The following is a 13,702-nucleotide window of genomic DNA, read 5'->3' on the forward strand; positions in this document are numbered from 1 at the left end:
CATTACAACCTTTCCCTAACATATTAACGTTATCTTAATGTTAGCTAATGTTATTGTTGATTAGCTAGAATAAGCTAATTTGCCAAACCAAAGCTAATGACAAAAGAGCTAACATTAAAAACTTTCCCATACTGATTAACGTAAGCTAACATTATCGTCAATTAGCTTCATAAGCGAATGATGACAAACCAAAGCTCATGATAATATTGCTTATATTAAAAAAATCGTTTTTATTTTCAGATTAACGTTAGCTAACATTATCTTAAATTAGCTATAAATTAACGTAGCCAAACCAAAGCTCATGAGAATAGAGCTAACAATGAAACGTTTACCTTAAAGATTAATGTTAGCTTAACATTAGCTTAAGTTATAATAAGCGAACGTTGACAAACCAAAGCTCATGATAGTATTGCTAACATGAAAACCTTTCACTTACAGATTAACGTTAGCTTAACATTATTTTATGTTAGCTTATGTAATGATATATCTAAAATGAAAAACTTTCCCTTACAGATTAACGTCAGTTTAACGTTAGCTAACATTATTGTTGATTAATTACAATAAGCAAACATTGACAAACCAAAGCTAATGATAATATAGCTAATATTAAAAAAAGTTCCCTTACTGATTAACGTAAACTCGACGTAAGCTAACATTATCATTGATTAGCTACAATAAGCGAACGATGACAAACCAAAACTCATGATAATATTGCTAACATAAAAAAAAAATCAGCATTAGCTAACATTATTTTAGATTAGCTATAAGTTAACGTTGCCAAACCAAAGCTCATGAGAATAGAGCTAACAATGAAACTTTTACCTTAAAGATTAATGTTAGCTTAACATTAGCTTACATTATTGTTGATTACCTACAATAAGTGAACGTTGATAAAAAAATATTGCTAACATGAAAAGCTTTCATTTACAGATTAACGTTAGCTTAATGTTAGCCAACATTATCGATGATTAGTTACAATAAGCAAACACTGACAAATCAAAGCTAATGATAATATATTGTAGCTAACATTAAAACCTTTCCCTTACATATTATTTTGAGCTAATGTTATCATTGATTAGCTACAATAAGCTAACGATAATACACTGTAGTAGGGTGACCCAACGTCCTCTTTTTCCCAGGCATAGACTCAAAGTCATTCCGCAGAATTCCACAAAAATTGCAAAATGGCAAAAAAAAAAAAAAAAAAAACCTCCACAGATTACATCTGGACCTGCTTATCACTATCTATCATAACAAGTCATCCTGTCTTGTTTGCAACGCCCCCTTGTAAACTGCATTGCCGTCTCGCCCTCTGCATCGGTTAAGGGTAAGGCATTAGCATACATGTCTGAATCTCTGAGATGCTGCTTGCGTCTGTGAGTCACCCTGGCCCGTATCATTATACTGCACCAGGCAGGATGCTGATGGCTTGCTGAATTAGCGCGGAAGAGCTGCCTGCGCAGTTCCACACATTCTGCTAGCCATTCATGGAATGCAATGCAAAAACGCGCTCATTAGCATAATAAGGCATACATTAATTGGTTATAACACAGACATTCAAAAAAACATAGCGAGAGAAAAAGTAAATGCATTGACTTTTAGAGTAAGATGGAATTTGGGAAATATAATTTACTGTGATGTGTTATTTGTAAGTACACATGCTAAAATTCGTCACTAACAGTGTTTAAACAATTGTAACTAACCATAATATTTGCCAGGAGAGTGCCCAATGTTGTTTACTAAATTAAATTAAATTCCCTTATAGCACAATGTACATCACCCAGACATCTAACTGATGTGTGTGTATATATCTGGAAGATGTATTTTTTAGGTTGTTTGCTCATCTCAATACATCTGTAAGGCGTTTCCTCTCTGATGTAATTTGAGACGTTTATGATATAGTATGTTTGTAAATCTAATCTTTTTAAGATGTTTAGCAAATGTTAATTTAGAATGTGATGCTTTCCAGATGAAACACTCTTAAGCAAGACATCTCAGAGATGTAGGTTTGCTATCTGGGTTAATAAATATACAGTATTTATGTTTATTAAGACTTGCAATGAATGTTATTAATGTATTTATATAACATTGTTAATCAGAATTAAAGGAATATTCAGAGTTCAATATGAGTTAAGCTCAATCAACAGCATTTTTGGCACAATGTTGATTACCACAAAAATGTATTTGGACTTTTCCCTCCAATTAAAAAAAAAAAAAAAAAATCGAGATTACATTGAAGCACTTACAATGAAAGTGAATGGGGCTGTTACATTAAAATAATCTCTGTTTCAAAAGTATAGCCACAAGATTAAACAAAATGCTTGTTAATATGATTTTAGTGTAATAGAATCGCTACTAACCTTTTCTGTGTAAAGTTATATACAATTTTACTTAGTTGCCATGATGATGTAACGCCATAAACCCTAAAACCATAAAACAACTGAAAAAATTATGATTTAAACAACTTTACAGTTCAAATAATATATGAGTTTTAACAGAAGAGTTAACTTTATGTGCTTTTATAAAGTTATAAGCTTCATATTTCTGCCTTTAAACCCTCCAAATATGTAAATTTTTTGGTAATCAACATTATGTAACAAATGCTGTCACTTGACCTTAACTTGTATTGAACCCTGAATATTCCTTTAAGTAATCAAAAGTTCAGAATGTAGCTTCACAACAAATACCATGATAAAATAAATACAAAATAAATACTTTTTCTTTAAGCAATAAATATTTTTTTTATTTCTGTCTTTTGATTCTGGGGTGAAATACAACTTTTAAATACAAGGCACATCAAAGAAAATACAGTAAGTGTGTTAAAAAACAAAACAAAACATGGTACATAACTATAAAACCATCAGAACAGAATGGTCATTTTTCTAGTGATCCAAGGGATCCATAATCTGACACATTGCATTAACAAACACATTTTACATTAATGTGTCTGGCATATATGAATTCAATACATTAATTAATGTAATTCTGTTAAATTCTCTTTATTAAATACACACCCAATATTTTATAATACTCTGGACTGTCATATTCCACAGTGGTTTCCTTTTCATGTTTATTCTGGCTGAGAAATCTAACGTTGTCACGAACGTATCGGCGGAGGTGGTGATGAATCATCTCGTTCACACCACAGGGCTTTCCTCCCCGACCTGGGATTTCCTATTATCATGAAATGGCTTGAGCTGACAGCGCCTCCATTTAGACACTCATGTGTGGGTGGTGGGGGGGTCAGGAAAAATGTGCCGACCAGCTGGAGGCAAAATTCACCATGCTGTTCCTGTGCTTTAGCCCCATGTCCTGAATCACTAATGCTTGCTGGCTTATCTTCTGAAGGTTTATGTGTCATTCTGAAATCGGAACATTTGCCAAATGTAAATATGATTCAGGGTTTGTGAATACAATGTATTGAGAATTTCAATTACAGTAAATAAGATTGTGTCTGACTGGATAATTTATTACCCTGGGCACAGAGCCCTCTGTCTGAAACACTCGGTTTTAAGCTATTTTTGCCCATTAAGACTGCAATGTAAACACCCACTGTTATGATTGGCTAACTTCATGCAGCCCCTCAAATACAGCCATATTTGAAACTCAGTCGGAAGACAATGAACAAGTTTCACATTATAAATTTTAAAACTACATTTCAGGGTGAACACATAAAGTACACCCAACACATTTCATCTGAATGTATCAAAATGTTCACTCAAGTACAGCAGCTATCAAACAGTCATGACATTTGAAACATTCGTGAATGAAACTGTTTACTCACGGGTCTGGTAGTGTTTAACTGACGCATCTTTCAATAACAGATCCTTTGCAAAGCTTGAATCATATTGTGACTGGTTCACAAGCAATCCATGCTGGTATGAGCCGAAAACACATACAATCCACGCTGAAATGTTCTGAATACACAAACTTAATACAATCCATGGTGATATTGGGTGCTTCAACAGGCCAAAGCAGAGACGCTGGTCTTCACAGGAGCAACATCTCACACATCTTCCATGTTTGTTTACACACAAAACGGCATGTTTCTCCCAGTCAGTGGCAGCAGCAGAATGAGATGTGTTTTTGTAAAAGTTGCACTTGTACTGCTTTTGTACTTGTATTGCCGGAAAGCATCAAAACAATCAAAGAAGTCCACATAGTGCATGGTTACAAAAGTCCAACAATTAAATATAGCACAGATAGGTGGAAAAATGGTCCAGGTCGCCTTCAAAACAGCAAGACACGGTGCAGCTGAATTAAATAGAATGGAGGTCTCCTTTTTAGAGTTCTGACTTGACATTGCGTTTTTTAAAAGAGGCGCAAGATGCATGACAAAGGTCAAAGCCGTTCATCTAGAGTAGAAAAACATAATGGTGTCCAGTGTAAGTCTCCTTTGCTGTGGATGAATCTCCCATGAAAGGCCCTCTCTCCTCTTCACCTGTGTAACTGAGCACCAGTGGGCAGTGCCAAGGGTGCAATGACGAAAAATAGTCATTGATGTCTTGATACACTATTGTGAAAATAGCTGAACTACTGTCACGCAACTGAAAAATGTAGTTAAGTTAGTAGTGTTGCTACTTTTAGTCCCCAACACTGATACCAACATCAATTTGCTTTTGCGATGTGGCGCTCAGGGGCAGCAAAATCTGAAATCATCCATAACTCTGATAACAATGTGGAATATCCAGTTGTGCCCTTTGATATCTAGCTTACTACAAATTGCTTCAAATATACCTTTGAATTTAATTCAAAGATTCAATGCCATGAATTTGGTCAAATCCAGAGACTAGTTCTTCCCCGGACACGCTTATTCAAGCATCCTGGTAACTTTTGGGGACTTCCCTGTGCGGGCTAATTTCAAACCTGCATACAGATCAGCCAACCAGATCTGAACTGGCCATTTCCACCAGCTCTTTGTCATTTTTGTGTGCAATATGCATCAGGTGGTCATTCCTTAGGAGATCCATGGGAGGATGCCACTGTGTTTTAACCAGATGTGATGCAATAAAGTGACGCATGATAAAAGGTATCTTTTTCATGTTAATCAGTTTTTGTCCTAAACTGTCACTTGGTTTCTGTTTTTGTGGCTGGGCCAAAATCCTGCTCCTTTTAATTGGACGATAAATTAATAGTTCACCCAAAACTCTTCTTTATTTACTTTTATGCCATCTCAAACTCATAAGACTTTCTTTCATCTGCGGAACTCGAACGAAGATAATTTGAAAGATGTATTATGTGTTTTTGTCTGTACAATGCAAGTCAATGGGGTCCAAAACTCTCATGCTCCAAGGACATTAGGCAGCATTAAGATAATCCATACAACTGCAGTGGTTCAAACAAAGTATGTTTACATGGGCAGTTATAATCGAACCACTGCAGGTTTTTGCATTGTCGAGCTCCAGTCTTCATCTCTCTGTTCAAGTATACATGACACTATGTGTAATTGAATCACCGAAAAAAGCAAGGACCTCAGCTGAGGAAGTGATGTAGATATTTTCCGGTTGATCTTTTGCATCAAAGTAGCACGTCGAAGAAGTCGGCTACAGCAGACCTACACAACAGAGCTTACTGGCGCACTATGGCTGCCGTCACATCATCCAGGTGGATGCTGCACACTGGTGGTGGTTGAGGAGAACCCCCTGTTCACTGTGTAAAGTGCTTTGAGTGTAGTGTCAGAAAAGCACTTTATAAATGTAACGTTCATTCATTCATTCATTTACATCCACGTGTTGATTTTGGTTCAGATCAGATATACACCGATCAGCCACAACATTAAAACCACCTGCCTAATATTGTGTAGGTCCCCTCGTTCCGCCAAAACAGCACCAACCCGCATCTCAGAATAGCATTCTGAGATGCTAATCTTCTCACCACAATTGTACAGAGCGGTCATCTGAGTTACCATAGAATTTGTCAGTTTGAACCAGTCTGGCCATTCTCTGTTGACCTCTCAGAACAAAAGCATTTCCGTCCACAGAACTGCTGCTCACTGGATGTTTTTTGTTTTTGGCACCATTCTGAGTAAATTCTAGAGACTGTGCGTGAAAATCCCAGGAGATCAGCAGTTACAGAAATACTCAAACCAGCCCATCTGGTACCAACAATCATGCCATGGTCCATATCACTGAGATCACATTTTCCCCCATAACTGAAGCTTCTGACCCGTATCTGCATGATTTTATGCACTGCACTACTGCCACACAATTGGCTGATTAGATAATCACATGGATGATTGTTGGTGCCAGACAGGCTGATTTGAGTATTTCTGTAACTGCTGATCTCCTGGGATTTTCACACACAACAGTCTCTAGAATTTACTCAGAATGGTGCCAAAAACAAAAACATCCAGTGAGCAGTGGCAGTTATGTGGATGGAAATACCTTGTTGATGAGAGAGGTCAACAGAGAATGGCCAGACTGGTTAGAACTGACAAAGTCTATGGTAACTCAAATAACCACTCTGTACAATTGTGGTGAGAAGAACAGCATTTCAGAATGCTATTCTGTGATGCCGACTGGCACTGTTTTGGCAGCACGAGGGGGACCTACACAATATTAGGCAGGTGGTTTAAATGTTGTGGCTGATTAGTGTATGTTATCCGTTGTGTTTATGGTGATGTCCAAAGGCCGAAGACGCTGTTTGCTCCTGAATTGTTTAAACTATACGAGCTCTGCTTTGATTCACTTGGACATTATCCTTATAAACTCTGTGTAAAACGTAATATTAACATTTAGACTGATGAGGGATGTCGTGAATAGATAGACGATTAAGAAAATATATGGTTTGTCTTAGGGCTGCAACAGTACATGTATCCACGGCGAACCGAATGGATACAAGGCCTTCAGTACGGTACACGCGGTCACATGCATGATTATGTATCTTAGCATGCGTGAAACCAATATTAAAACAATATATAGCGAACAACACAAACTGCGTAGAATTCAAATTAATGACCACACGGAACCAAAACTTAACCAAACAGAGCACCACACAGTACACTAGAAACTGCAGATCAGATAAATGCATGTGAAGTTTATACTAGCTAGCTCACTATTTTTCCCAACTGTGATGGAACTAAACAAAATATAAATATGTCGGACTTAAATAAGCCAGAGATTGAAGACCCACTGCCATCTCAAAAATCTGTCGTTTGGGAGCATTATGGTTTCGCAGTAAACTACAGTAATCCTGGGCAACGAGTGAACAGGACGAAGGCTGTGTTGGCTCTGTTTCCCCGAAGTTGGTATGTTTCAGGAAGCACATCAAACATGAGGACTCATTTGCAGCGACATCATCCACATGTGTCACTTGAGCTTACAGGAGCAAAGCATAAACAGCCTGTGCAAGTCAGTCTCGCCATGGCATTCAAGCAACCTCTCGCTGCAAGCTCAGACAGGGTTAAAATAATAAAGAACGCCATAGGAGCTGCAGATATGCGACCATACTCAGTCATCGAGAACACAGGATTTAAGCATCTGCTTCATGTGCTTGAGCCCCATATTAAAGTTCCTACAAGAATGCATTTCAGCAATTCTGTAGTGCTCTCTCTATATAAACAAGCACACGCTGTAATTGTGCAGCAGGGGACATTGTCAATGCTAACAGATCCGCCCTCTCCTCTGATCATGTGGATATAACAATTTTCCTGAAAAAAAAAAAAAACTTTAAAATTTTGTTATAAGTACAAGTGGTAAGCTGAAAGGCAAAAGACACAGAAATCTGCACTGTTAATGTCTTTTTATTATTATTATTATTTATGTTTTTATACAGTGTGCATATAAGAGGCTCTTAAGTTTTGTATTGTAATTTCATTGAAGAAATAGTGCAGTCATGTATAAATGAGCCTTCACAATAAGAAGTGTTGCCCATCAGCCACTGTGTTTTCAAAATAAATAATTTTAAGTAAGATTCTTTGTTTTCCCTGCTGTACCGAAACCGTACCGAACCGTGACCCCAGAACTGAGTTTCGTACTGAATCGTCAGTTTTGTGTACCGTTGCAGCCCTAGTTTGTCTATATTTTCCTAGAGATTGTTGGTATTTTCTGTATACTTGAACAGCTCTGTATTTGTTGCTGTCATTTTCTTCAGGTTGCATATTCAGTAAAATCATACTTTCTGCCTCGTTCTATGAATAGAATCTAAATGAGATCAGTAAAACAAGCTGTTATAACCACTCAATGATAATTGAAAGATATTTGCAGTATATAACGTGTTATTTGTAATGTTTATATCCTGCATTCATGGTGCTAATGCTAGCATGCTGACCTTGGCCATAGACAGTATGCCATAGTATTTATCTGTTACCTTTTTGTATTGTATTTTATGATATAATGAGTGAAAATACTCCATGTAAGATCATGAAAAGTGCTTTTGGTCACACTTTATATTAGATGGCCTTAACTACTAAGTACTAACATACAAGACAATGTATTTTTTGTGTAACTATATGTTGTTCTGCAAAATTCCCCCATTTGCTGCTACTGAGGTTGAGGTATGGGTAGGTTTAGCAGTAAGGTTAGGATTAGGGGTTAGAGTTAGGTTTTGGGGTAAGGGTTGGGTTAGGGGTAAAGTTAACAGTGTAACTACAAATGTAATTAAATGCAAGTACTTTAAATGTAATTACAATGCAACACCATGTATGTACATAATAAGTACATCATATCAAATGGAAAGTACATAGTATTTAGGGCCACCTAATATAAAGTGGGTCCATTTTCTTTTCTTTTTTTCAATTACTGTAAATAAAAACATTTATACTGCAAAGACTGATGCTGGGTGATATGAGTGTTATGGCAGACAGATAAGAGGATTAGTGCGTCTATCTAAAAATTAAAATTTCTAACATTCGCCATGTGTCTCTGCATTACAAACGAGATGTAAATCAGCCTACAAAGGGCACTTCGAAGGGAGAACATTCTTAGTATCCATGCTGTAAGATCGCTTCAAACAGAATTTCCAGTAAAAATGACTCAAAAGGAAAGTTCCGAAAAAACGTTATGTTTGAGCCCCAAAACATTCAGCCCTCTAAAGCTCTCACAGTGGATGGTAAAGTTTTCGAAGGGAATAGGGCATAGGGATGATCACTTCTTGATGATCACGGTTGTGGAAATACAACCACTGTGTTGTTGTTGTTGATCTTCTTCTCTGCTTTGATTTGTATTTGACTACCGGGTTAATATCATGTCATGCGGCACTTCTGTTTCTTGGAACATGCACATAACACCGAGGCCTATTACGGATCAATTTAATTGTTTACATGCTGGGTGGAACCGATCTACAACAGCATTATCTAGGTCTGTTAGTTCGATTTCGCAGAAACCGGACGGGAACAATATCAGTCTGACTTAGTGATGGGTCGTTCATGAACGATTCATTCATTTTGAACGAATATTTTATGTGACTCAGAAGAACAAGTAGTCTCAGAGAGTGATTCTTTCATTTTGTGTTGACCGCGCACGTGCATTGCGCAACCTCCGTTTGTCTGTTACGTGAAAACCGCATAGGCGCTGTACAGGAAACAGAAATGATTAGTTCACCTTTCAACTCTTTTGGTCCGAGTCATTCGTTCTTTTGTCATGTGACAGCCGTATACGCTATGCATTGCTCACACAGGAAACAGAAATGATTAGTTCACCTTTCAACTCTTTTGGTCTGAGTTGTTCGTTCATTTGTCACGGGACAACCGTATACGCTATGCACATATGGCTGTCACGTGACAAAAGAACGAACGACTCAGACAAGAAGATTCAATCCAGTGGTGAATTAATCATTTGTTTCTCATAATTTGTCCTTGGCTGCATTATACATTTTTCCTTATTGGGATTATAATCAAAATTTGCGTAAGTAGTCGTGTTGGGGGGATTTGGCTATTAATAATTCAATTCTGCTCAAATTAACGAAATGAACTATATGACTTGAAAAAAGATTCGTTCATTCTGGTGAACGAGACTCAAAGATTCAAGTCAGTAAAATGATCCAATCTTCCCATCACTAGTCTGACTTACTTGTTTACATGACATTTTAACGACAAATTATTGCTTTAAACCACCCAAAATGAAACTTTTAAAGTTCATGTAAATGCACTTAATGTCTTCTGAAGCGATATGATTGGTCTCGGTCGCTGGAATCTTATTGTATTGTGTCTGGTTAGGACATGATGAAATGGCTGCATGAATCTCTTCCCTACTTCAGCCAGTAGCTCTTTGACATGCCAGCTTGGAGACGACTTTTTGCAAGGACACCAGTTTTACTTACTTATTTGTTGACCTCCATCCCACTGAGAAGACCATCATCACTTGCCATCGACAGTATGTAGGCCTTGGGAATGTCTTGGTATTTCCGCCCCCTTGACCAGTTTGAAGTTCCCTAACAATTTCAATAATTGACTTGCAAGTTATGAGCACAGACTCCTGAAGCTTAGTTTTCACACTTTTTTTCTCCCCTTTTCTCTCTTTTTTCCTTCCCATTGACCTTGAATTGCTGCTGTTTTCTTTTGATCTGACACCCAGTCATCACCACGGCTCTATGAACTTTGGCTATGTACACTGCCCACCGTACCAGGATAAAGACACTGAACAGACAGCACATCTTAGGAAAGCTGGAATTTGACTTTGTTTTCTTTTTCAGCTCCTGGCGAGTTCACAAGCCTGTGAGAAGAAGAGGAACCCCACTAGGCAAGGCCAGTTTCCATTTAGATTGTGTTGTTTCTGTTGCTAATGGATAGCAAGCGCCCAAACCATTTTAGACAGGGCATGGGGAGTGGTGAGGGCTGGAAGACAGGGTCATGCTGAGACCTTTTACTGTCTATTGTATCTCTATCAGCGTGGGAACTGCCATGATCTGTCGCAAGTCATGAAAGAGGGGTGACTGAAACACAGGCTATACCACGTCTGTATACCACCTTTAAAGCCCTTTTTCTTATTATGTTTTTAGAAGGTGAGTTCACCCCAAAACAAAAATTATGTCACTATTTACTCACCCCATGTTGTTCCAAACCCATTTCACTTTCTTTCTCCTGTGGAATGCAAAAGGAGATGTTTGGCAAAATAACAGTCTTAGTCACCATTCATTTCCATTGTATGGAAAGCAGATGCACACATACTGCCTAACTTCTCCTTTTGCGTGCCATGAAGGAAAGCAAGTCATACGGGTTTGGAAAAAATGAGTGTGGGCCAGAAAGTTAGTTGAGCCAGAAGTTGACATGTTAGACCACTCAAACAAACATAGCAATGTTTTGAAAGCAGCAGAGAGTCACATTATTTATACTTTTAGGAAGTCTACATATGGCTTACTTAAAGATTTCTCTGCACATTAAAATGGTAAGAGAAAGTATTTAATCATCATTTCAACATCAAAAATTACACATCACATTTACTTGTTATATCTTTGACATCTGCTCTGTGATCTCTGGCTTTGAAATCCATTAATATGTCTGTGGAAGTTTTTCATTTACCTGACTTGGTCTCTGAGGATGTGTACATCTCTTGAAGATTAGCTACATAATTCCATCATGATTGCACATGAAAAGATGGTAGATACCTTTAAACCCATGACATTTTGAGACAGATATATTGGATAACAGCTTATTCAATACTGCAGGATTACCTTTGAAAATATGGGGTGTTTCAGTAATAACTCTTTACAGATTTTATCATCTAGGTAGTTGTTAGAAATGAATGGAAGAATTCTTATACAATATTTTGATGACTTTCTTTAAAAGTTGATTCCAGGGCTTTATGCAGAGAAGAGGAAGGAAAGTGGAGGGAGACGGAGGAAGATATTGGATTGGGACGTATTGTTAATCGAATTCGAACCTCCATCCCCATCCCTCAAACCTTTACCACTGCTATAACTCAGTAATTTTGTTTGTGTTTGTTTGTGTTATTGCTTCAAACTGACAAGACATTTGATTAACATGAATGTAGTTCCTTTCTGTAAAAATAGCTAGTAAAAAACATTAAAAAAACAACATACACCAACACCATGAAAGAAAAACACACAACAAAAACAACTCTCCCAAAACAAATTTAAGAACAAACATAAAATCTGTCCCAAAATAAATTAAACAAAACGACTCTCTCCCTTAAAAAAAAAACAAATAAAAAATGTGATCTCTCAAATAAATTCAAACAAAAAACAACTATTTTCCCCTCAACAAATCAAACAAACAAACAAACAAACAAAACAGCTCTTTCCCAAAATTTATAAAACAAAACAAAAAAACAGCTCTCTACCTAAACAAATCAAACAATAACAGCTTCCCCCCCCAAAAAACAAACAAACAAACAAAACAACAACAACAGCTGTCTCCCTTGACAGACCAAACAAGCAACTCTTTCCCAAAGCAAACCAAACAGAAACAACTCCCTCTCTAAAAAAAAAAAAAAAATACAAATAAACTCCGTCCTTCCCAAAACAAATAATAAAAACAGTTCTCACTAAAAATAAATAATAATAATACAAAATAAAAGTAATAAATAAAAAATAAAAAAACAGCTCATTCATTGATTTAATTCAACCAGTTACACAGTATACAATAGTCCATGTATTACGGACAACAACATCTTTACTTAGACAATATATTACTAGCATTTTATTTTTTTTATTTGTGCCGCTTTATAGCATATTTCCCCAATTTTACTATATTTACTAAATCTATTCAAAGATTATTTAACACTAGTCTCCACACATTGTAATAAATGTTGTCAATCCTGCAAATCTGTGCTTCTTAATCGGAAGGCTTGCAGCCTAAGCACTGTCGAATGCTGTCTCAATTGTGAGGACCCTTGAAAGGCACCCTCATTTTGCAGCCTTCTTTTGCCATATTTTGGAGGATGCATCAAGTGCATCCTTTGCGACCTTAAATCACCCACAATCCCTTGCACGTGTCCCAATTTATATATATATATATATATATATATATATATATATATATATATATATATATATATATATATATAAATGGCATAAAACGGGTGCCGTTACTGTGGAGGCAGAAACCTTTATGACGCAGCCATGCACACTTATTTTTTTTTTCTTTTTACATTTTTATTTGCATTTGCAGCAATGACAATATGTAGAAAAATAAAAAAAATGCTAGTAGAAGTACAATACCACAAATTCAAAGATACAAAGCACAAAAAAAGAAACAAATAAAATAAATAAAAGGGCAATTGCATGAATTTGAAAATCTTTAAAAGTTTTATAGTTTTTACAAATCTAGGACTTCTTATTTTCATGTTTGAAAGAAAAATAAGGGAAAAAAATACTAAGATCAGTGCTGCAAAATGTAGTATATAAAGGCTTTTTTAAATTTATATATATATATATATATATATATATATATATATATATATATATATATATATATATATGTATTTATTTATTTTTTATTTCGCTAAAATAATTAAGAGATTAAGGAAATATTACTTGTTTTCTGAAGTATATGTTTTTTTATATTACAAAGTCAAATATTACATCGTTCGAAGCATATGGTTTGCCATGTGCACTCACTAGAGCATCTCATTTTAGCACTGAATGCTTAGGAGGAGCCTAATCCACAGCCTCAGTAGGACTAGTCTAAGATGGACACAGCCTTACTAGGCTACAGCCTTCTGATTGAGAAGCACCCTATGTCTTTCCCTAGGACATACAGCCTCTTAAAGGTGCACTCAGTATTTTTTCCTCATTAAAAAAGTTT

General features: G+C 36.4%; 1 pseudogene; it reads left to right on the plus strand.

The window, feature by feature from the left end:
- The window catches only part of LOC127432692 (galactose-1-phosphate uridylyltransferase-like), a 180,031-nt pseudogene that overhangs the window by 41,609 nt on the left and 124,720 nt on the right, over positions 1-13,702 (plus strand).

This window comes from Myxocyprinus asiaticus, chromosome 42 (assembly GCF_019703515.2).
Source record: "Myxocyprinus asiaticus isolate MX2 ecotype Aquarium Trade chromosome 42, UBuf_Myxa_2, whole genome shotgun sequence".
In the NCBI taxonomy this organism is placed as follows: Eukaryota; Metazoa; Chordata; class Actinopteri; order Cypriniformes; family Catostomidae; genus Myxocyprinus; species Myxocyprinus asiaticus.